This window comes from Onychomys torridus, chromosome 11 (assembly GCF_903995425.1).
Source record: "Onychomys torridus chromosome 11, mOncTor1.1, whole genome shotgun sequence".
Lineage (NCBI taxonomy): Eukaryota > Metazoa > Chordata > Mammalia > Rodentia > Cricetidae > Onychomys > Onychomys torridus.
In genome coordinates, this window is record NC_050453.1 from 21,489,037 (window position 1) to 21,512,668 (window position 23,632).

The following is a 23,632-nucleotide window of genomic DNA, read 5'->3' on the forward strand; positions in this document are numbered from 1 at the left end:
AGCCTGTGGCCTAGTTCTCTGAGGATCCATCCCGAGGCCTATCTCTTTAAGGATCCAAACTGAAAATGGTTTTTATGTCTTTAAAAGAACTGAGAAATCAAATCAAAGAGTGTCATGACACAAAGGCAGAAGAGAGCAGAATGTCTTTATGGGGAGAATTAGCCAGAACCTCTCCTAGAGTGTATGTAGCCCTCTTGTTAGGCCCTCCCAAGTTTGCTAAAGTATATAGTCTAGGGTTCCTGGGTGATGAGTCAAAACTGGACCCTAAGGCTTGCAATGTTTGGTGTGAAGTGATGTAACCAGAGCGTCTGAGAACGTCCTCGCTTCCTGCTTTGCTCTCCATCCCCTCTCTCCTCTCTGTCTGTCTCTGTCTCTCTTTCTCTGTGCCTCTGTGCCTCTGTGTGTGTGTGTGTGTGTGTGTGTGGTGTGTGTGTGTGTGTGTGTGTGTGTGTGTGTGTACATGTAATGTATGTGGAGTATCTGAGGTCATAGAGAGCAACTCTTCAAACCATAGCCTTCACATGGCCACTGCATTTTTCTACTGGAAATCTAGCACATCTCTCCTCCCCGTGCTCATGAAGAGAGTAAGACATGACACACGGGTAGGGTAGGTAGGAGCAAGGGCAGGCTGGAAAAGAGGTCTGAAAAATGTCTGCCCCAGAGGCTGTCCCAGGTGGAGAAAATGGTTGCTCCTGGTGTAATTGTCCTGCTAAGAGAGAAGCTATTCTATTCTATTCTATTCTATTCTATTCTATTCTATTCTATTCTATTCTATTCTATTCTATTCTATTCTATTCATTCATTCACTTATTTATTTGTTTGTTTGTTTGTTATTAGTTTTGTTTTTTTTCAAGACAAGATTTTTCTATGTAGCCCTGGCTGTCTGGAACTTGCTCTGTAGACCAGTCTGGCCTTGAACTCACAGAGATCCCCCTGGTTCTGCCTCAGGAGTGCTGGGATTAAAGGTGTGTACCACCACCTCAGAGCTGTGTGAAGCTATTCCAAAAGAAGACACCTGTGACCCCTCTTGGCTATCAGACTACTAAAACAATAGATCCCAAAGAATTAAAAATTTCCTAGGAATCTCAGGCTGAGAGAAAGGAAAGGCTGAATCTCTGATGCTAGCCAGAGGAGGGACTTGCCTCCTAGAAAGGCATTCACACACATCTAACAATTATATGAACCACCATGCAGGACAGATTAGGGTTTAGACAATGATGGGCAAGTGAAGGATAGGACCACACTTTGACCAGGACTGCTTAGCTTTCTATACCTCTTGCTCTCTATTTAAACCTAAACCTCATGTCTGGATCTCAAAGAGAGACGTGGGAGTTACGAGACTCCCATTGTTTACTTTCCCATGTTAGTCTTGCTGAATAAATCTCCTTCCTTTAGTTTCCACTGTTACTTGTGTGTTTAAGTGGTGTATTAGGAAAGATAGCTGAGCCTAGCTTGTTGGTCTTGACAGAGCCCAGACTTTGACTCTCAAATATGCAGTGCCATATGTTCACATTGTATTAGAAACAGTTCATTGTTCCTCATACACACACACACACACACACACACAGCCCACACATACGCACCCATACATACACACCCACAACCACACACATATACAAATATACTATATTTGAAACAAGGTCTTCCTATATAACCCAGGTTCACCTAGAAATCATGGTGCTCCTCCTTTTGTGGATTCCTGAGTACTGGAATCGCAGACATGAGATGCCATGCCGGGGCTGATCCTCTTGTATTTGAACAATGCCTCCTTTCTTTTTGTGAATCCCCTGTTAGCAGTGTGAGGTGTGACTGGAGAGGTAAGGAGCCTGGGAGGCAGTGACAGTGGGCCCCCAGGGAACAGGGCATTGGCATGCTGGTTGTGCAGCCAAGCCTGACTGCTTCTCCCAGAGGAATTGCAGAACCTGACTATGTTGTGAGCTGGTAACAGCACATCTTGTCAAAGATTCTGCTGAAAATCCTGACCATGGTGGGAATAAATATGCTGTGTGCCAGCAAAGCAGAATGAAAGGAAAATGCAGACTACACACCTGAGTAAGCTTTATAGCCAATACCTACCCAACTGCAGGCACATACCCCTCATATAGTAAGTGAGACTTATACTCAACCAGAGAGAGTAGATTTAGGAGACAAATATAAAAACAATAACAATTATAGTGTCAAGGGAAAGATCCTCGCAAGCTCAAAACATTCTTCCTATTGGAATGGAAGAAGTCCACATAGCTATTTTTATTGCTTAATAAATGTTTACTATTGTTTTCTAATGTAAAGCTTAGATAGGATGAAACATTTATTCATGGTCCCATGGTTACAAATGACAAAACAAGAATAGATAGTCTGGGAGAGATAGAAGAACAAACACAGATGGCACCAGATAGAGCTGCATGCTAGAAGCTCTCTAATCTGCAGCAACTTACTCACTTTCTGAGCCTCAATTTGTTCACTGCTACCACTGGGACAATTTTCCAGGTGTCTTGTGAGAATCAGAGACTCTTTCTACCGAGGATGGCTCATTGTTGACCTCTAGAAGGAAGGAAGAGAGACTGAAGACAGAGGTGTTGGGTGTTCTTGCTTTAGGAAATGAGGGAAAGTCTTGCCATATGTCCATATCCGTTTAGATTAGAGAAAAAGGGAAGAAAGCAGGTGGTTCTCTCAATCAGTCATATCCCAGTTATTGGAATTTGGGCTACCAAGCACTTCAACTGTGGGGCTAGAAATTCTGAGCAAAGTTTTGCAAATTAATTCCCTCCCCTTCACTGTCCCATGAATACTAGTACCCCTCAGAACTTGGAAACATCCCCTACTTTGTTACTTCTCACTTTGCATCTCTTTTAAAAAAAAAAAAAATTCTTCTTTCATATTTCCAGTCATTTCCAGGCTGAAAAACGGGAGTCAGGGAAATCAAAGAAGTGGAAAAGGCATGCCAAAATTACTCCAGCCCAGGAGTCTCCTGCTCTTCCTGCACTGTGGCCGTCTCTCCGGGAGGTTACCAGGTGAGCGCTCTGCCTGACCTTTGCAAAGTCTCGAGTATTGTCAATAATGAAGACAGGACCTAATGTTGGCAGAATCACTTTGAAAAGGAATGAAGCATCCCCTGAAGGAGTGGAGCAGGAATATCACCCATGATTTGTCAGGCCTATACTCAGGATTAGGATTATTTATAATTTGAAATAATTTAATTTAGGAGATAAAAGTATATTCTGGCAACATTATTTATAATGAAACAACAACCACCTGGAAACAAATGGCTTATCTACCCAGAGCAGAATACATTAATGTGGGAGCTGGAGACATGGTTCCACAGTGAAGAGCAGAGAGTGCTCCAGCAGAAGACCTAAATGCAGTCCCCAGCACCCGTATGGGTGACTCACAACTGCCTGTAGAATCTGACACCTCTTGGCACACACACATACTCACACACACATGCACACACACAATTAAAAAATGAAATAAATCTCTAAAACAAAATTCCTTCATCAACTGTGGCATATTCATAATGGATTATTATGCACCAGTGAACTCAAACTGAAGGGCACCCAAGAACACAAATAAATCTCAAAAATGTAATAGGGAACACCGTAAGAAAACCCACAGACTCAACTAACCTGGGCTTAGAGGGGCTCACAGAAACTGAACCAACAACCAGGGAGCCTGCATGGGACTGACCTAGGCCCTCTGCATATATGTGACAGTTGTATATATTGGGCTTCTTGTGGGACTCCTAACAGTGGGAACAGGGGCTGCCTCTGACTCTGCTGCCTGATTCTGGGAGCCGTTCCTCCTACCAGGTTGCCTAATCTAACCTTAATAAGAGAGGAAGTGTCTAGTCTCACTGCAACTCAATGCACCACAGCTGGTTGATAGCCATGGGGGGGGGGGGGCTGCCCTTTTCTGAAGAGAAAGAGAGGACGGGGGAATGGGGCCAGGGAAGAGGGGAGGTGGCAGGGGTGGGGGGTACTGGGAGGGGAGGAGGGAGAGGAAACTGTAGTCAGGATATAAAATCAAATATAAATAAATAAATACCAAAGAAATGTAATAGTAAAAGGAACAAAAGAACCTCACAGAAGAATAAATTTCTCCTCACACAAAATTAACAAGCAAAATGAAGCAATATATAATCTGGGGATAGCTATATACAAGGTAAAACTATAAAGAAAGCTAATAAAGGCTGGTTACCCTGGGGACCAAGGCAGGGACAAAATTAGAGAGATCAGCCCAAAAGACTTCAAAAGAACGGGAAAGATTCTCATTTTAAGCTGACTGGCAGGATCGGGAATGTTTCTGACTGCAATTATACTCTTAACTATTCTTATGCCCCGCACACTTGAGTCTATGTACATATTAATTAAGTTTTATTATTGTCAGGTATGTATGATGTGTACGAGTGTGAGCACACATATGCCATGGCACATGTGTGGCGGTTTGAGAACAACTTTTAGGAGTCAGGACGCTCTGTTCACCACAGGTTTCAAGGTGGGAACACAGATGACCACACTTGAGTGAAGTCTTTTGACCCACTGAGTAATCTTGTCAGCCCGTCTGGTGAATATTTTGTTTCACAATTTAAAAAATATGTAACTTAAATACATGTGTGGTCCACTGGGTAGTCACTGCTCTCCCCCCAATAGGAGTCAAGTGATTCCACCAGCATTAGACTCAGCTATTATGGACTGAGTGTGTGTGGCTTCCTGAAATTCATATGTTGAAATCCTAACCCTCGGGGAGGGAAAGTTTATGGTATTTTCAGTAATGAAAATATAAAATTTATGGAATGGCTTTAAAGGAACAGGCATAATTCTGTGGAGATGAACAGGGTAGCCTATGACTCAGCGATTTTGTTCCCTCCAGGATCAGAGTACACAAGAAAGAGGCACAAGGGACTTGTCCCCTTTCACTATCTGAAGACCCAGGAAGACGCTGGAAAGCTAGACCCCACTAACACTGAATCACTGGCTTTGGACTTCCCAGCCTCCAGGACTATGAAAAATAAATTTCTGCTTTCCATAAGCCACTCAGCCCACAGTATTATGTTATAGGAGCCTGAATGGACCAAGACAATGAGAAACGTAAATTTTATGAAATGATTTTGGAACATGGAAATGAGCACTATACATCAAAGGGCGCAGAGAAACGTAAGCTTTCCCAGTAGTGATTTCCACCCTGCCACTTTCTATGTTGCTTTCAACCTCTCCCCCACCTCACATGTGTCCGTCTTCCCAAAGCCTCTTAAAAGTCTTTCGATAGGAGTCAGAGACAAGCAGATCTCCGTGAGTTTGAGGCCACTCTGTTCTTACCAACTCTGCCTTAAAAGCATGATTTGAAGACATAGGTAGGTAGATAGATAGATAGATAGATAGATAGATAGATAGATAGATGTACTTTTTTGAATCTCAGCAAAAGACTATTGACTCCCACAACAAAATACTTTCAGACAGGAAAATACACTGCTGAGTAGAAATCTATGCATGCCAAACAGGAGGAGAGTTTCACTCTCCTAGGAATGAAGAAAATGAGTTTCACTGTCGCAGGAAGAACAGATCCAATAACTTGTACACTCATTCTCAGTTGGTGATCTTACTGTGGTTCAGGAGGGAAACAGAGAGCCCACGTAGGTGTCAGTTAATCTACAGGTAGGGTTTCAACTTATGCTTCCTGACTTTGTTCCTAAAGAGGAAGGGAAATCCCTCCCACCAAAAAAACGCATCAACCTTCTCAGTTTTCAACTCCCTTCTTCTTAAATTACAGAAGACCTGACAACTCACACTGGCCCTCTCTTCTTCCAAGCCTCCAACTACCTGTCCACTGGATGGAGCCCTCTCACTGGACCTAAACAACTTCCTGCCTTTTCCTGCAGCATCTCCACATCGACGTTTATGTGAAACCGTTTTTAAAATGAGGAGATGCTAGGTCTCCTTCTGAGATGGTCTTCCTTTCTCATTCCACATTCTTTCCACCACTCCTAAAACATCAGTCTCTTCCCAATAAATTGACTCTTCCTACCAGTATCTCTGGCCTAGATTTCTCTTCAGAGTTTTAGGCTCATTTACCCAATTGATTTTCTGGTATATCTACTTGCACTTCTTAGACACCTCTGATTCAGCATGGCCACAGTGGTAGTAGCCTTCTTCACTGAACACCTGTGGCATGAATCTTAAAAGATCTTATTCAATAAAAAACATGGGAGCCAGATATTGGGGTGAGGGCTGAAAGACCAGAGAAACAGAACAAGCCACAGCTAACCTCACCTTGCCAATTCCTTAGCTGATCTTGTTTCCTCAAACTGCAAGCCTCTGTGCCCTCATCCAAATGGATCTCAGCTGAACTGCTGCTGAAAGCCTAAAAGCTTAACAAGGCTCTAGTTCCTGGTCCTCACATCTTATATACCTTTCTGCTTCCTGCCACCACTTCCTGGGATTAAAGGCGTGTGTCACCATGCCTAGCTGTTTCCAGTGTGGCATTGAACTCACAGAGATCCAGACTAATGGCTGCCTCCTGAATGCTAGGATTAAAGGCATATGCTACCACTGCCTAAACCTAAGTTTAATATAGTGGCTGTTCTCTTCTCTGACCCCCAGATAGTTTATTGGGGTGCACAATATCAACCACAAACACCCCGAAAAGCCCCCACTCTCATAGTATTCCTTACTTCTCATCTGCTCCAGGCAGGAAGCTAGGGATTGTAGCACACACTTCTCTTCTCCTGTAGTCTATTTCAATGAAGTCTTATTCCTTCAACATCTGAAATGCCTCTCAGACTCACTTATCTCCCTCTCTCCTGCCCATCCCCATATAGGATAACACACACCTTTAAATCCTCAATCTGATTTCTCTTCAGCCATTCTCCACAGTCCATTCTGAACAGTCTTTCTGAACTTGATCATGGTCACCTTCCCTGCAACAAAGAAACACAGAGACAGACAGACACTTACCAATTACTTGTATTTGCCCTGGGGTTTAAAACAAACTCTTTGAAAAACTTAGCAGCCCCTGCCCCCAACTCTGTCTCTCAGCTTCAAGCTTCACCTCGGTACCTTTCTTGCATGTCTTTGTTCTAACATTCCTATTGCTTCTTCTAGAAAGTTCTCTAGCACATCTAGAATTCCCCATCACCTGCTCTGATGACTTAATGGTGCCTGTCTCCCAAAACTACATTGCTGTTCAGTTAGGTCCAGGATCAGGCTTGTGTCACAACCTCACCCTCGTGCCTCTCAGACTCTCTGATCCAACTCAGCCTCCTCACAAACACCAGTTTATTGTCACTGTAACTCTTGCTTAATAACTGTATAGTTATATATAATTTTACTATGTTAAAGTTAAAACTTTCCTTTTTAATCAAACAGAAAAGGCAAAATGCTGTGGAATAATGCTTTTGTACACTGGTTTAATAAAATGCTGATTGGCCACTAGCCAGGCAGGAAGTACAGGTGGGATAAGCAGACAAGGAGAATTCTGGGAAGAGGAAGGCTGAGTCCCACCATCCAGGGAGCAGCATGTAACGGCACACGGGTAAAGCCACGGAAAATGTGGTAACATATAGATTAACAGAAATGGGCTGAGTATAAGTGTAAGAGCTAGTAAGAGTAAGCCTGAGCTAATGACTGAGCAGTTTTAATTAATATAAGCCTCTGTGTGTTTCCTTGCGTCTGGGCGGCTATGGACCAGACAGGACACAGGAAAACTTCCAGCTACACCAGTTAAGTAAATGATCATTGCTCTTTTCCCTTATAGGATGATTCAGGATATTTTATACTGGCATTTCTCTAAATCGCCTGAATTTGTATATTTAAAGTGATCATAATTAAGAGTTATTGGCTGAACTACAGGAGAGGAAGTAATTAGAATACGTTACCCCTGATCTCTCTCATGGGCTGAAAACAGTGAAGGAATGAGTAACCTAATGAAAATCTAGGAACTGAAAACACTCTAGTAACGTGACCTGAGGACATGAGAGAAAGGCTTTCAACAGTGTTCTCAGGTTAAGATAGACGACATTCCAGGGATGACGCCTCATGCGATTTCTGCCTTCCATGTTAGTGTGTTTATTGGTGCCATTGCTCAGGTCTTGTTTAGGCAGCCAGGATGATGACAGGAGCTACGTGTGTGGCTTCTCTGCCATTTCTAGGAGACGCAGCCTCACGGTAAACTTCCTGATCCTCTGGCTCTTTCAATTTTTCTGCCTCCTCTTCCACAATGAGGCTTCCATTCTAGACAAAGAATTACAGGGGACTAAATAATTCTGAGAGTGGGAGAAACCGCACTTTCTAAATTATATACATACAAGTAACAAACATTATGTGGACTAGAGCAGGCTGTATTTTATATTTATAATATATTTTTTAAATGGCATAATACATCTTTTAATATAGCATGTACTTTTTTAAAAAGGCCATATATTTGAAAAAGAGAGCAAGGGGGCAGTTGAGAGGAGTCAGAGGGAAGAAAGGGAAGGGGGTGATGATGTAATTATATTTTTATTTCAAAAATTGAAAAATTAATTACTTAAAAAAACTGAGGTAAAATATTTTTTAAATTATAAGCCAGGTACAGTGGCACATGCCTATAATCCCAGCAATCAGAAAGCTGAGGTAGAAAGATTTCCATGAGTTCAAAGCAAGACATACATACATAAAAAAGCCTGTCTCGATAAAATAAAATAAAACCATATATAGCAGGCTAGTTAACTGAAGGATCAACTTGGACAGGAAATGAAGAGATATACATTTAGGGTGCCTACAGGAGATGAATTTGGGGGTAAAAGCAGGTAGACAAAAACATATAAATTCAAGAAATGTTAAATGATATTGCTTAATAGTTACAAAGGTAGATTCTGCATTATCTGTGGCTTATAAATGTTTAGCCACTGACATACTTCTTATATTCTCTATTTCAGATAATTGTGACATTTTATTCTTTCCTTTTTCAAAGCACAAATGAAGTCTGTAGACAACCGATACATTTAAACAAGATACAGCACTTGCCTAAAAGACCAAGATCAAGACAGAAAACATTTAATGTTACTGCTTTGATCCACAAATACAAAACAATAAATGGATATCTAAAAAAAACTGTAAGTCAGAATTCATAGAAGAAAATGCTGTAGGCAAGAACATTGATTTTTTTTTTTTTTCCAAGAATATAGATTTTATATTTTGCTTGGAAGAGTAAACACTAGCAAGGATTCCAGCAGGTGGCGCTCTGAACCAATTAATGAGAAACCGGTCCTGGGCTCAGACACTCTTCTAAGGAATAAAATCCTACCCTTTTGTGATTGACATATGTATTCTGACCACATACTCCAGAAATGTGGAGTCCACACCCTCTATAATACACACACACACACACACAGACACACAGAGAGAGAGAGAGAGAGAGAGAGAGAGAGAGAGAGAGAGAGAGAGAGAGATCTTCACTAAGAAATGAGGCAACGCCACAAAGCTATAAAGACAAACAAGTTGGATATGCAAATATATATGTACAGGTGTGCAAATTGAATGTGTTTCTAATAGCCAATCTATCTTTTCCTAATGGGCCCTTCGCACTGCCTAGTAAATATTCTATTACTTAGCTATGTTATTTTCTCATACCAAATAACTGTCTAAATTTCTGTGCTTTCTTCAAACACTGAACACCTTCTCCTCTGGGCTCTTCTGTCTCATGACCTGCCCACTTACTATGAATAGAGGGAACAGAAACAGGCATAGGAACTGCCACCCCTCCATGCACATGGTCAGATGTAATCTTCTCATGTCACATGCAAATCCACGTGCCCCTTCTTTCCTCCCAATAACAGCCCGAGGAGCTATACCTTCAATTACCCAAAGTCATGCCTTTTTTGGTACTCCTCTGATGGCTGCTCCTCTGTAAGTGGGTACTCCTCTGATGGGTACTCCTCTATAAATGGGTGCTCCTCGGTAAATGGGTGCTCCTCTGTAAATAGGTGCTCCTCTGATGGGTCTCCTCTGTAAGTGGGTGCTCCTCCGATGGGTGCTCCCCTATAAATGGGTGCTCCCCTATAAATGGGTGCTCCTTTGATGGGTGCTCCTATCACCTTTTCAGGAACCTGAGCTGTCACATGCTGTTTTAACTTCTCTCTCTTGAACTCTACTTCTCAAGGATTGTATTTATAATGCTTAAGATATATTACCATCTCTCCTACTGAAATACAAATGAAATAAGTGGAGCTGTATATATAACCAGTTTGGCCTTGAACCCATCGTTGCTGAAATTCACTAGTGGGTAAACTGGAGTTGGGGCTCAGGGTCGGAGTGCTTGCCTAGCATACTGGGCCTGGGTTCAGTCTCCAGCACAGTAGTGGTAAATAGCTAACTTTGAAATTCAGTGACAGGTATACTGGGATTTTACAATAGTTTTCTAGCCGTTTATTTATTTATGTATTGGTTTATTAAGGGCAAAGTCCCACAATACACAGTTACAAACAAGCAAGCCTCCTCAGATGCCTCCCCTTCTTCCAGCTCAACCCTTCTAACAGTCAAGCTCTCATGCATGCCTGCGCTCAATTTCTTCCCCTCCACTTCCTCTGCTGTCCCTTCAAATCTCGTTTTTACCTCCTGCTCCACTGCATCTTAATATCTCCCATCAAAGGACCTCCAAGTCACTTTGATGGACATGTTTTCATTCTCGTTGAGTTGACGTTGCCGTAGCGTGGGACACTCAGCCATGTCACATCTTACACATTTCCATCCACTGCCCCAGCTGCTGCAGCGCTGCTTCCCGGCTGTCTTCTTTCCCTTGCCAACCTTTCTGTCACTCCTCTCTCCTCTGTCAATCCACGCTGGGGTTTCTTGGTTCACTCTTACGTCCTTTCTCCAGAGAGAAGTGTGACATTTTCCCTGAGCTAACTCAAAAGTATCTCAAAAACAAAAGCTCTGAATTAAGCTAATCCTTTTCTTCCTCAGAGAGGCTTCTCCCTTTATTAGATTAGGAAGTGGTACACAGACTGTAAAACTGGAGCCCTTCTTGTCAGCTCCCACCCCTCTACACCATTTCCAAAACATGAACAACTCCTGCAACCTCGCTTTGAAGACACTCCTAGGTCACCTGCATCTCCTCGTAGCTGCCATTAGCTGTTAATTTAACCCAACTCAAAGTGGCTTTCGCAGCTTCTGGTGGGATCCTCCACTGTGTTCCAGGCATGGTTCCTAGAAGTTGTCTGCCCTGTTCTCTCAGCAATAGTTCCAAAACACAAAACTGGTCTTGCTAGTCTCTAATGTCAGTCAGTCTCTGCAGTTTTTCCTCTTTTTTTTTTAGAATAAAGGGCAAAATGTCTTCCAGGGACCACAGGACCCTCCAGGGTCTTTCCTCTAGTTCTCTACCAGCTTCATCCCAAATCTCCTTCTCCATTAGGCCTTATAGTCCAATAAACCTGTTTTTCAGTCCTTTAGAACAGAAATTTTCCCTCCTACCACAAGATCTTAGTGTGCTCTATCAAGAAAGCTTTTTCTCAGTTGTTAATCTGGCCGTTTCCTGCTTATCACTTCAATTCAAGTCAAGAGACGCACACTCCAGAGGCTTTTGCATGGCCTCTAAAAAAATGCCCACTCCCTGCTACACAACCTCTCATTCTTCATAGAGATCTCCTGCATTCACAGTTCACAGTTCGAATTCGTGGGATCTACATGGAATAATCTCATTTGGTTCATCACTGCCCTTGGCTTGGTGTTTTGCACCTAATGCATACTAAATTATTATTTGTTGGATGAATAAGTGAACTGATGTTTATTTACATGAACTTGTGTGTTTCTTACCACCTAACCTGTATCCAGACACTTCCTCTTTCATCTCTAAGTAGGTGCTCAGGGACCCCAAACTCAATTTAATATTAATATAACTGCCTTTATAACTCATGTATCCCAGGAAGTGTTAGGAGGCATGCCAGCCAGGTGTCACTTCTGTGCCAAGATGTGAGATCAAATAGTAGCTGTTGGACCTCAAAAGGACAGATAAAATCAAGGAGAACTCAAATCTGTACTAAATTATCACAAAAGTCTAAGACTTCAGAGAAGTGTGCTCAACGCAGGTCCCTTTAGGACCTGCTGCCTGAAACCTGGGAGTGAGCAACCACTCTCGTCTTCCATTAGATGCACATTTAAGTAAAAAATTAAAAAGCTCTGTTAGAAGTTTGTACATAGCTGGAAAAGAAAAAAAAAAAAACCTTTCATGTTTGCTCAAAATAAATTTAACTGGTTCTAAATTGTCTGCTATTTTAGGTGGTACATTTCCTGAAAAGAGGTCTGTAGAGGCAGCCAAAGGAAGACAAGATTATTAGGGGTTGTTAGCGACTCCGGCAGATATGCTACTGAGAGTCAGACAGAGCTGAATCCATGGCAGGGAACTCTCCAGAAAGGTCCCTGACCAGTAATGCAGCAGCCAATTCCTAATCTCCTGCCAGCTCCCCAGGCATTTGCTTTTAGCCTAATTCCATCTCTCAAGACACCTACTTACCTTTTGTAGCCAGACATACCTGCCCTCCTACCTCACTTTGAAGCCCTGCCTGACACCCTGAGAAGACCTTGTATGACCTTCACCACAAGGCCTAGGAAATTCAGCTTCTGGGACCACCACAAGGACTACTGCACTTGAACCCCTGGAGAGAAATTCAGGGAGAAAAAGTTCTTGGAATAGAACGACGATTTAAAATAGGCTGTACATTTCTTTATGTCTACCGGAACTCGCCTACTGGAACTCCACTACAGGAAAAGAGAAAGCATTTTCAGGAGCCAGATTCTGGACCCCAGCTAAACCCCACAAACCCTCAATGCACACAATTGAAGATTGAAAGAGCCACCCAAACACAAAAGAAAGATGATTGTGGGGGTCTTTACAGTGTAACCAGGGGTCTAGACACATTTACATTTTACCTTATTCAATTCTGTCTTCTGCACAGTTTTTTTTTTTTTTTTTTTTAAAGTGAGCAAATCAAAGCTCCGAGAGACCTAGCATGTGTTCACAGGGAAACAACAAAACTCCAGATTCTTGACCGAGGGTAGTACTACTTTTACTGTACTCCTGGTTTTCAATTTACCTTATCCTAATACTCCATGTCTTGTCATTTATGATCTCAAAGGATTCATCACAGAAAAATGTCTTTATCACAGGAGAAAAGTTTTTGCTTTGTTTTGTTTTATGACCCATCCAACCACGAAGGATGGCATAGAGAAATTAAAAGGATCCTATCCCCTTATAATTTCAGGACTACTGAGGGCATTAACACAGGACTGTTTTAGGAAGAAACATCCCTTTGATATTAATTCAAATATAAGCAAAAAAAATTTTTTTTTCTCTTGTAGGTGAAAACTACTGGATGCCACATTGCCTTACTCTAATGACTATGGGCCCAGTAGACCTGTAGACCTGCCTGCATCTCAAACCATGTCTAGCCTCTACCAATAGCCAAAATTAAGCTTTCAGCTTGCCAACCCATTTCTCTTCTGAAACTCACCAATATGGCCCACACATTATCACTAGCCCATAGGCAAGCCTAACCAATAAGCCCTTTGTCAGTATTTATCCAAGGATCTAGAACTGTCCCCCAAAAGTGGTTTGAAAATTTGGTAGAGTACTTCCTGTTGCTATAAAGAATGGGGAACCACTACTAACCATAGAGACAATGGATACCTGGGAATTTTACTTCTTGTCATGGTCAGGAGTATCTCACACAAAGCCTTTCCCTTGTCACACACTTCTCTCTAGTGACCTATTAAAAGCTTTTTGGTTGATATCTGAGCCTGCAGTCGAACTTGTTTTCACACATAAAAATCTTGTTTTCATTATGGTTTCAAACATGTCCAAACCACACTCCATTGGTTTCACATACCCAGAGTAGCTATGAGCACAGCCCAACACAACAACATAAACTTACATAAATCACTAAGAATTTTTTTTTTTGTTTTGCAATTTTATTTCTGCTATGGAACTCAATCATGTAGTTCTAGAGATGAAATTTGTGGTTGACAACATCACATGACATTGACGAAAGGTTGAGTATGCCTAGAAACTTCTTAAAATTTCCAAGGATTCACATTCCTCGTGTGCTATTCACTTTGAGAATAAATAGTAGTTCATTTTGGTTTAAAAAAAAATAGCAATAAGAAAGGGTGTTCATTACCTTGGGGAATTACCAGCGCTGGGGATTATGTCTCCCATAGCTAAGCCAGCTATCAGCATGCCAGCATTGCTTTGCCTGTGAGGCTGCTGCATTCAGAGAGATGCTTCATATGGAAAAAGACAACAACTGTGGCCTTCACTTACTAAGCAGTATTACAAGTGCATCTCCTTATTTATTTATTCATTCATTCATTTCATTTATGGAGGCAGGGTTTCTCTATGTAGCTCTGGAGCCTGTCCTGTAACATGCTCTGTAGCCCAGGCTGGCCTCGAACTCAGAGATCCACCAGCCTCTGCCTCCTGAGTGCTGGGATTAAAGGCATGTGCCACCACCACCCAACCTTCCTTTTTATTTCTATGCTACGATTATTAGGACATTCCATGGGATTGTTTCAGCTACCTAAGTAGCAGGGTTATGTTTATCTCTAAATTATATTTTAATTATAAGAATAAGAAGGCTATATTACCTGTGAATTTCATTTGAGGATAGTAGAGGAAATGTGAGAAAATACTGGATTTAACTAGGTTGAGTAAATGTGGCATCATTCCATAACACTGCTACTCTTAATCTCTAAATTTATCTCTCTATCCCACCACACCAACCTTTGGACTTTCCACTCAAACTGGACCATATCCAAGATGTCGTGTTCTTACCATCTCTTTGTGCAAAGTTCCTGACATCTGAATCTCGTCTGATCCCTATTCATTCAAATACTCACTCAGATATCACCCCCTCTAAGAGTTCCCCCAGAATCACTACTCTTCATTCCATTCTCTACCCTACTCGTCCCTAAAATTCCTTCATAGCACCTATCTAACCTCCAATTCTATGGTAGTATTTAGTTACCTATCATTTGTCTTATCATAAGAATATGCATCTACAAGAGATGTGAGGGCTGCTATGTTGGATGCAAGTACCTGGAATGATGAGAAATGGTGCAAAGTGAGTATGTAATAAATACTGTTAAGAGAATGAATTAATGCATGAAGCTATTCCTGCTTCCTAGGAGCTAAGAGGAATTGCTTTCTTGCTCCTATCTTCATAATTCATACCCAGTCTAAATCAGCATTAATTCTTTCAAATATATCCATCAAATGCCCAGCATATTTCAGGCACCGAGAATACAGTAATAAATAAGACAGATCTACCCACATACTTGGCAATTAATAATCAGCTTCAGTACCTCTAAAGCATTTGAGCCACACAGTGTAGTGACTTATAAAAAAAAATCTCTTTCTATTTTGTATTTTGAGTATCTTTGAAATGCAATAGTTATAATATTCATAAGTTAGGAACTTTCTCTCATGTAGTAAAAGGATAATTGTTATCATATACAGAAGAACTTTTAATCAATATAGAAAAAAAAAAAAATCAATGTCCTTCAAGTTCCCAAAACATCACCCCTGAGGGATGGACACATAGAGCCAAAAAGCTAAGTGAGGTTTAAGTATGTGGAAACTTCTGGATCCTTTAAATGAAGTGACTAGCAAATGTCTCCACCTAGCTAGATGAGAAGAAAAGTCCCCTTATTTGAGGCACAGAGGATCATTGTCTTCAGAAAGACCCTCCCAGCTAGGAACATCCTGTTAGTTCTCTTTCCTAGGTGTCCCAAATTAGCCCCAGTGTCAGATGACAGCACACAGAAGTGATGACTTAAACCCTCACATGCTATTACTCTGTGGCCAGGCATCTTTCCCACATGCAGAGAGAGAGATGAAAAAAAAATGTAAAGAAAACAGAGGCTTCATATTCGTACAGAGGTACACAGTGGACTTTGTCATTGATTTTCGTATCTGTAGGAAAGACCATATTGTCTCTATAAATAAGCAAAATGAAGTTCAGAAGATAGCTGTGACATATGCCAAGGCCCTGTGATTCCAAGTTAGAAATCAGCAAGGAAGGCTCAAGACAGGCTAGGGGCACAGAACTTCACAAGAGGAGCTGGTCATACCACACCATGAATACGCCCCAGAGCAAAGCCTGCTCTGGGTACACACACCTTCCCTGATTTCACTCTTATCCTTGGTCCTTATGATTCCATGACAGCCAATTATTAATCTTGTGAATTTTCTCAGCATGATAAGCTTAGAATGACGCTGAATGAGCCCATGTCCTTGCTCTGACATTTGACAGTGCACATAGAAGCATCCTCCTTCGCACTCTCTGAACTTTTCCTGTTGCTAACCAGTGATCTGAGGTGGAGAACGAGAAAGACATATGTGATACTGAGATTATGGTTGGAAAAGATGATTCATCCCTTCCCTAAACTCCTTCTACTTCCTCTTACCCCTGTCTCCACATACACTAATATTTTCTTTCAGCTTGGAGTTCAAAACAAATGAGAAAGAATGTGTCAATTTAACAACAAATAAAACGCTCCATGAAGGGATTTTGGGGGAATTTCTAGTCTCAACTATGGGCGGCAAAGGACTGATGAGTTATATGTGACTGGCATTCTCTAAGATAACTCAGAAAGGTGGGGTTATGTTGGCTCTGACTACAAGAATCTTCAGTCCCTTCAAAATATGACTGCTTCAAAAGACAGGCAGAAGTTTCAACTTCCTGCAAATACGCCCATTTCAGAGAGAAAGCTCCTGCCTTTATCCACAGTTTGATTCTATGTTATCAATTCCTCAACCCTTAACATGGTTTGGTTATGCCCGAATATGCACCCTCCTTCCTCCTGCCCCAGCTTCTTCAGAGTGCAAGTGAGTGATTGTGTCCTCTGGTTTCCTTCCCAAGAAGTCCCATGTGGGAGAGATGCTGCCTCTCGCCAGCAAGCAAAGGAAAGTGTCTTCTCAGGTTTTCAGGATCACCTGAGGTGGAGGTCAGTTCTTGGAAAGGGCAGCACCATCTAAATAATCATATATAGAGGCAGCAATGTGCAAGAGAGGGAGCCAAGCCAGCTTCAAATAGAAACCCCAGCTACAGCCCAGTCAGACTAGGCTCCCAATCTGGTTGAATGTAGCCTGTCAGATGAGACCCAGAAAGCTGACAGAAGTTAATGAGGGATGCAAGGGGGTGAGAAAACAGCGGGTTGGAAATTGTAAAAATGACATTCACATACATGTAGGTAAAGCACAACAAACTTCACATTAAAGAGCACTTAAGGGAGACCTTTAACTTCCTGGGGATAAACTCAGCCAACTTGCTCCTGGCAATTAGTTGGATGTTTTGTAGCTTATTCCACTGAGACAAAGAGCAGAGCATGATTGCATTTCACCTTACAGATGGGTATGTGAGTGATGAGCCATAGAATCCAAAGTGCTTCGAATGCAAAATCATAGCTGACAAAGAGTGGAAGAAATTACCCTCTGTATGAACCCCAGCTGTCCCCTGACCCCAAAAGGAGCACTTTGGTCAAGATGCATATTATCTTAGAGAACAATTGACCTTTTCCTCTTTGCATGGAGGTCAATCTGCCTTCAGCATTCTCAGAGAGAGAAGGTAAGAACCACAGTGGTTATAAAAAAAAAACCTGTGACCAGGCATCTTAGTTATTTTGTGTCTATTATATCATTGTGAAGCAAAAGATTGTATCAGCTGAGAAGAAAGATGTAGCAGACATCCTAGCCTCCACTAGATAATGAAAACCAGCTAGGGAGTAAGAGAGAAAGAATAAAGATGGAGGGAGGCAAAAGGAAGAGAAGGTCTAGGATTCCCAAGCAAAAGGCTTCTGTTTCTCTCCCCAGTGCCCCTAGGGAGGAATAAATATAATTACTAACCTAGCATGACAGCATTCAAAACAAAAGAGGCACATGCCAGGTGATCATCTCTGCCGGGACTCGAACCCGGAACCTCTGGATTAGAAGTCCAGCGCGCTCGTCCATTGCGCCACAGAGACCTCACCACACACACAGCATCAGCACCAGAACTGAAAAAGCACATACCTTCTGCATCACCGAGCCATCTCAGCATCCTGCTCTCTGAGCGGTGGGGGGGACAGGGACAGCTGGAAAATCTGGAGTGGAGATCCACCAGCCGGCTCCATCAAAGCTTTTCTCAATATTGTGGGTATTGGGTTCTTCAGAGGATCGGAGGAATGTGACAGCAGTCATTTTCCAAGTCCCAGGATCCCTAAAAGAGCAGGGCAGAGCAGGAGTCTTTGCTCCCTATCGCTCTCCATCCCTAAGGGAGGATAACGGGAAAGTCTCTCTATTCTCATGCTAATGAAGCACGGTACACCCAGCCCGGCGGAGAAGGCAGAAGCCATCTCTACTTCCACCCCCATTTCCTCACTGTGGTTTCATCCTAGTCCACATATTCTCAGGCAAGGGCTGGGGAAAGCTGAGGGAATCAGGAAAACCCCGATTCCAGGGACAAAGAATCTACTGCTATAAAAATATCACTGTAAGCAGCGTCAGAGAAAGTCAGGGGAGCCAGGCAGGGAGATTGGTCCCTTCCTTGCCCTCCTCTTTAAGAACTGTGTCTGTCAAGCCCAGAAAAGAGGTCCAGGAGAGTCTGATATGATGCTACTTCAGAACCCTCACTACAACTGAGAGTGGAGAGGGGAGATGGAGTCAGAAAAGTATATGTGTGTGAGAGTAAGAGTGTACACCCTTATGTAGTGCACTCTGTGTGTGTGTGTGTGTGTGTGTGTGTGTGTGTGTGTGTGTGTGTGTGTGTGTGCGCGCGCGCGCGCGCGCGCGCAAACAGGAAAGGGTGAAAGGTGAAAGTGACAGTTCTCTGATGAAATACAGGTGGCCTTCACACAGGGCTCCCTGAATACTTTTGTCCCCTTCCCCACACCTTCTCTGGCTCCAAAGTCTTTCCAGTCTTTTCTCCCTAATTTAAGCAGGGAAGATTTCTCAGCTGTCTGGGCTTGCTTGAGGCATCCTAGTATAATTAAATTGACCAGCCCTGGGTAACCATATGTAAAAACCCAGCTCAGATCCAAGAAAATGTTTCCTATTTTTAAAAGCCTCCTGGAGAAGACAATTCCATCATCACTGCTGTTTATAATCTCTTCTGTGCCAGTTCTTTTGCGTGTCTGATCCAAGTCCTTTCTACATCATTTTTCTGCTTATTTCCTTGTATTCAGGAACATTTGGGGTGATTAGTCTCTGTACTCCCAATGACAATGCACTGTCAGGAGACTTGGCTCCATGTTCATCATCCTAGTCAACAGTAAAAGGGTTGCACTTAATTCCAAGCCCAACTTATAACCCCCTGTTCTACTGCACTGTGTGTTTCCATAACTGTGGCTCTGGGCACTACCTGCAGACTCCAAAGACACTCGAAGATAGCCCCAACCGGTGAGGCCAAATAATGATAAGGAAAGTAAAAGGATGCCCAGCTTAGAAGAACTCAAAGGCCTCTAACTCTAACCAGCCTTTGTCTCTCTGTTCTCTCTGTTCTCAACCCATTCCGATAGCCTAGAGTGAGCTGGAAGAGGACAAAGCCAGGCTATCCGTAGCACAAATCTTAAAAGGTCTTATTAATAAAAACAAACCCAGAGCCTGGTATTGGGGTGAATGCTGAAAGATCAGAGAAGCAGAACAAGCCACAGCTAACCTCACCTCTCCAATTCCTCAGCTGATCCTGTTTCCTCAAACTGCAAGCCTCTGTGTCCTCATCCAAATGGATCTCAGCTCAACTGCTGCTGAAAGCCTAAAGCTTAACAAAGCCTCTAGTTCCTGGTCCTCACATCTTATATACCTTTCTGCTTCCTGCCATCACTTCCTGGGATTAAAGGCATGTGTCACCATGCGTGGCTGTTTCCACTGTGTCTTTGAACTCACAGAGATCCGGATGGATCTCTTCCTCCAGAATGTTAGGATTAAAGGTGCGTGTGCCACCATTTTTTGGCCTCTATATCTGTCTAGTGGCTGTTCTGTTTTCTGACCCCAGATAAGTTTATTAGGATGCACAATATATTGGAGAACACAATATCACCACATTAGAAATATGTCTACAGCTATCCAGCTGACATCGGTGGTGTAAGCAGATGACCTTCCTCCAGCCATGCCTGGCTTCCGTGTAGTACCCGGAGACAGAAGTTCAGAAAGGTGCACCTGGCCGTGTGTCACAAGCCTGAAACAGAGAGGTGAGAATGGGGCTTGCTTCACAAATAATCCTAGACAGTTTCAGGAATCTGGTCAGAAAAGCTGAACAGCAGTCAGAGAGTGTTTACTCTGAGTGGCAAGGTCAAGGAGCAGTTCCTGAAACCCATGTGTCTATTAGGGGAAGCCCAAACTTACAGGACAATGCCAGCCACTCTGAAGAAAATGTGAAGCAAGGCATCTCTCAGGATGTAACACACACACACCAACTTCTGTTCTTCACAAATACTATATCCTGTACTCACAATGTCTACCATCCTCCAATTTTACCCAGTACTTTGCTGATGCCTTAGAGGACGTGCTCTCTAAACCCAAAGGTCCACCTTTCTCTGAGACCCTTATCCATCGCCTGCAATGTTCCCACCTGGTACCGGGGATACAGTGGGAAAGATTCTGCTGGCAAATCCCAAAGGAGAAATAACTCTGAAAGGTGGATAGGAGGAAAGGAGGAAGCAAGCTATTGCCCACCAAATAAGGCACTGAGTCTCCAAGTTCACACAAAGAACATTCTCCTAGAAGTAGGAAGACCCAGCTTCCTTAGTCAGCTGTGAAGTCTATGTGCTTAGAGAGGCTGAGGAAATCAGTTAACTTCTCATAGGGCAAGAACTCATGCTGTTGGTAAAGAGTAACTGAGGTCTGATGGTGCCGACCCTTTCACTACTCCGCATGTTACAATTCTCAGGTCTGACACGTGGGTGACTTTGTTCTCTTTGAAGACTTCCCTTCAACTTCCCCATACTGCCCCACAGAAATATCATTTCAGGAAAAAAAAAAATACATACCTGCTGCTTGTCTTTGCAGCACTCCTTGTCTGTATCAACAGAAACATCCTGGATTTTATTTCTTGGACATCTCTAATTTTGCCTTATCATCCACAAATCAACCCAGCTTAGTGGTGTGAATAACGTCTCATAACTGGGTTTCAATTTAAAATTAAGAAGAGTCAAATAAAGCTGTGGCTTTACAGAGAACAGAACGATGGGGTTAAGCCACTCAAAATGATTGACTACAGTATGTATTTTTTCTTCTATCAAACAAGATACATATCATCCGTGTTTATGTAAACCCTTAAGAACATAAGTGCATTCCTTTTCCAATTAAAACAAAAGTGCACTGATTCAATTCTCCAAGGATCTATGACTCAAACATTACTCATGCTTCTAATTAGGTGCCTCCCTATGACCCTACAGACAAGCTGGGGATGCTCATACATTATTTCATTCATAAAGTGTTGCTGGGATACGCAGAATAAATGCCAAAAAAAATCATTTTTCCTTTGATCCAGAAGTAAACCCCACATCCTACTGTGGTCTTACAGCTTTCATAAAAGTGGCTATCCTAGCCAGTTTGTGTTTTACAGGCCAAAGGATACAAGTAGTATAAGGCCATGGGATAGCTATCTGGTTAGCAGAGCCCTTAGATGCTATACTTCCATCTCAGTTGCTATAACAACCCCATGCCTTACTGTTCATGTCTACTGTGGGTGCACCCTATAGAAGTGACTTCTGCCTGCCATCTTCTCGTGCTCCCACCCATTATCAGCCCCTTCTTACTATCTTACCCTAATGAGTCAGTCTACTTCATTTCTTCTGTGAGCATCTCTCTAGAAAGCTAAAAACAGGGAGAAATGTTTTCCGGCATTAGGCCAATAGTACAAGACCTGCCCTGTGGAACTCAGAACTCACAGATGTTCAGTTTGTAACTCCCAGCTGCTTAAAAAAGGCTAACACAGGCAAGTATGTAATGCAGCACCCCCTTCATTCTTTTCCAGATATTTCACCCTTGTGGAATCACCCCATACCCACCTGTCTATGTCTCCTCTTGTGCGTTTCTAACACGTCACAATAAAGTGCATATGCTTCTCTCCTTCCTCTTTTCTTAGCCTGTAAACTTGGCTACATATCACTTGTGCCTTCTCCAGCTGTCTTGGTTACAGTTTCTATTTTCTATTGCTATGGCAAAACACCATGATCAGAGAGCAAGTTGTGAAGGAAAGGGTGTATTTAGCTTAGACTTCAGGATTGCTGTTCATCCCTGAAAGAAGTCAGGACAGGAACTCAAACAGGGAAGGATCCTGGAGGCAGGAGCTGATGCAGAGGCCATGAAGGAGTGCTGCTTACTGGCTTGTTTCCCATGGCTTGCTCAGCCCACCTTCTTATAGAACCCAGGACCAGGAACCCAGGGCTGGCCCCACTCATCATGGGCTGGGCCCTCCCCCATTGATCTCTAAATGAGAAAATGCCCTACAGCTGCATCTCAGAAAGGCATTTCCTCAACTGAGGCTCCTTCCTCTGATAACACTAGCTTGTGTCAAGTTGACACAAAAAAACGAGCCAGTACACCAGCCTACCTATTCTTATCGTCTGGGATTAAATAGGTAACCCAGGTGAGAATTAAACCTGAGAATTAAACCACAAAAAAGACAAATGCAAGGCAAAGTATTCCTTTTGTTCCTGTGTCCAATTCTCAGAAGCCATTCAAGTTCCGGCTCTGTCCTACTGCCTTTCAGAGGAGACATTTTAGACCTTCCTCAACATGGTCCCAGAACCTGCCTATCTTGAAACTGTACAGGATCTCAAAAGCCACTAAAACTAGAAATTGAATGCATACAACGTGGCCCATCCTCCAACACAGGCTGAGGAAGTTGGAAGGAGAATCTTTCTTTCTTGGGCACCTTTCTTCTATTCTGTCAGCCTTCTCCAGAAAACCATCTGGAGACCACTCTACACTATTTCCCTAAGCATATGAAGTACAAGGAAACTGTCCATGCTTTAAAATTAGAAGGGCTATGGCTGTCAACTCCACCAGATTTTTCAAGAAATTTAGAAGGAAACTTTCTACTTCATCCAAACTATCCAACAAAATAGTTAATTCCAGGTGCCAGTCTCCACTTCAATCTCTTTTATCCTTCTTAGAATCAGGGCTCTGGATGTATGTGTGCCTGACTGGCTCCCCCACCTTCCTGGGTGTTCAAGGAACACCCTAGTCCTATTACACTGTACTTTCTCCTTGCTCTCCCTGTCAATTTCTCCTTCTTCCTAAGGATGCCTAACCTTCAGTAATTTCTTTCTTTAGAATATTCCTTTTCCATATAACCACACTTCTCTGCTTCACATCCTCATCCCCGCTCCCCATCCACAGTTGGCATTCCGTAACTCTCTCGTCAGCCAACCACTATGTATAATGTTCAATTTCTTATCATGTCTCCCTCTGTTCTCTTGTGTCGTAGAACCTGTCTACTTCAAATACTCTTGACAAACTCAGTTTCTGGTCTTCCCAGACTCTGCTCACTGCCCTTTCCTATCTCTGCCCTTAATCTAAAGCTCTCTGAGCTCCACAAATCCCCAAATCCTTTCCCAACTACAGCCTGCTGCTTGGACCCAGACATAGTTACAATGGACCCTCTCTCCTCAGACCCTTTTTCTTT

General features: G+C 42.7%; 1 protein-coding gene and 1 non-coding gene across 2 annotated transcripts in view; both read right to left on the reverse strand.

The window, feature by feature from the left end:
- The window catches only part of LOC118593161 (interferon-inducible protein AIM2-like), a 73,034-nt gene extending 55,121 nt beyond the window's left edge, over positions 1-17,913 (reverse strand). Inside the window, exons 1-3 of the mRNA XM_036202456.1 lie at positions 17,869-17,913; positions 6,824-6,910; positions 2,440-2,541 (exon numbers count right to left, since the gene is read on the reverse strand). The gene's annotated coding sequence lies outside the window, so the exon portion shown is untranslated. The remainder of the gene's footprint in view (positions 1-2,439; positions 2,542-6,823; positions 6,911-17,868) is intronic.
- Positions 17,914-17,987, reverse strand: Trnar-ucu. The gene has a single exon. It is a non-coding gene; the product is annotated as a tRNA-Arg (tRNA).
- Between the last annotated feature and the right edge of the window lie 5,645 nt (positions 17,988-23,632).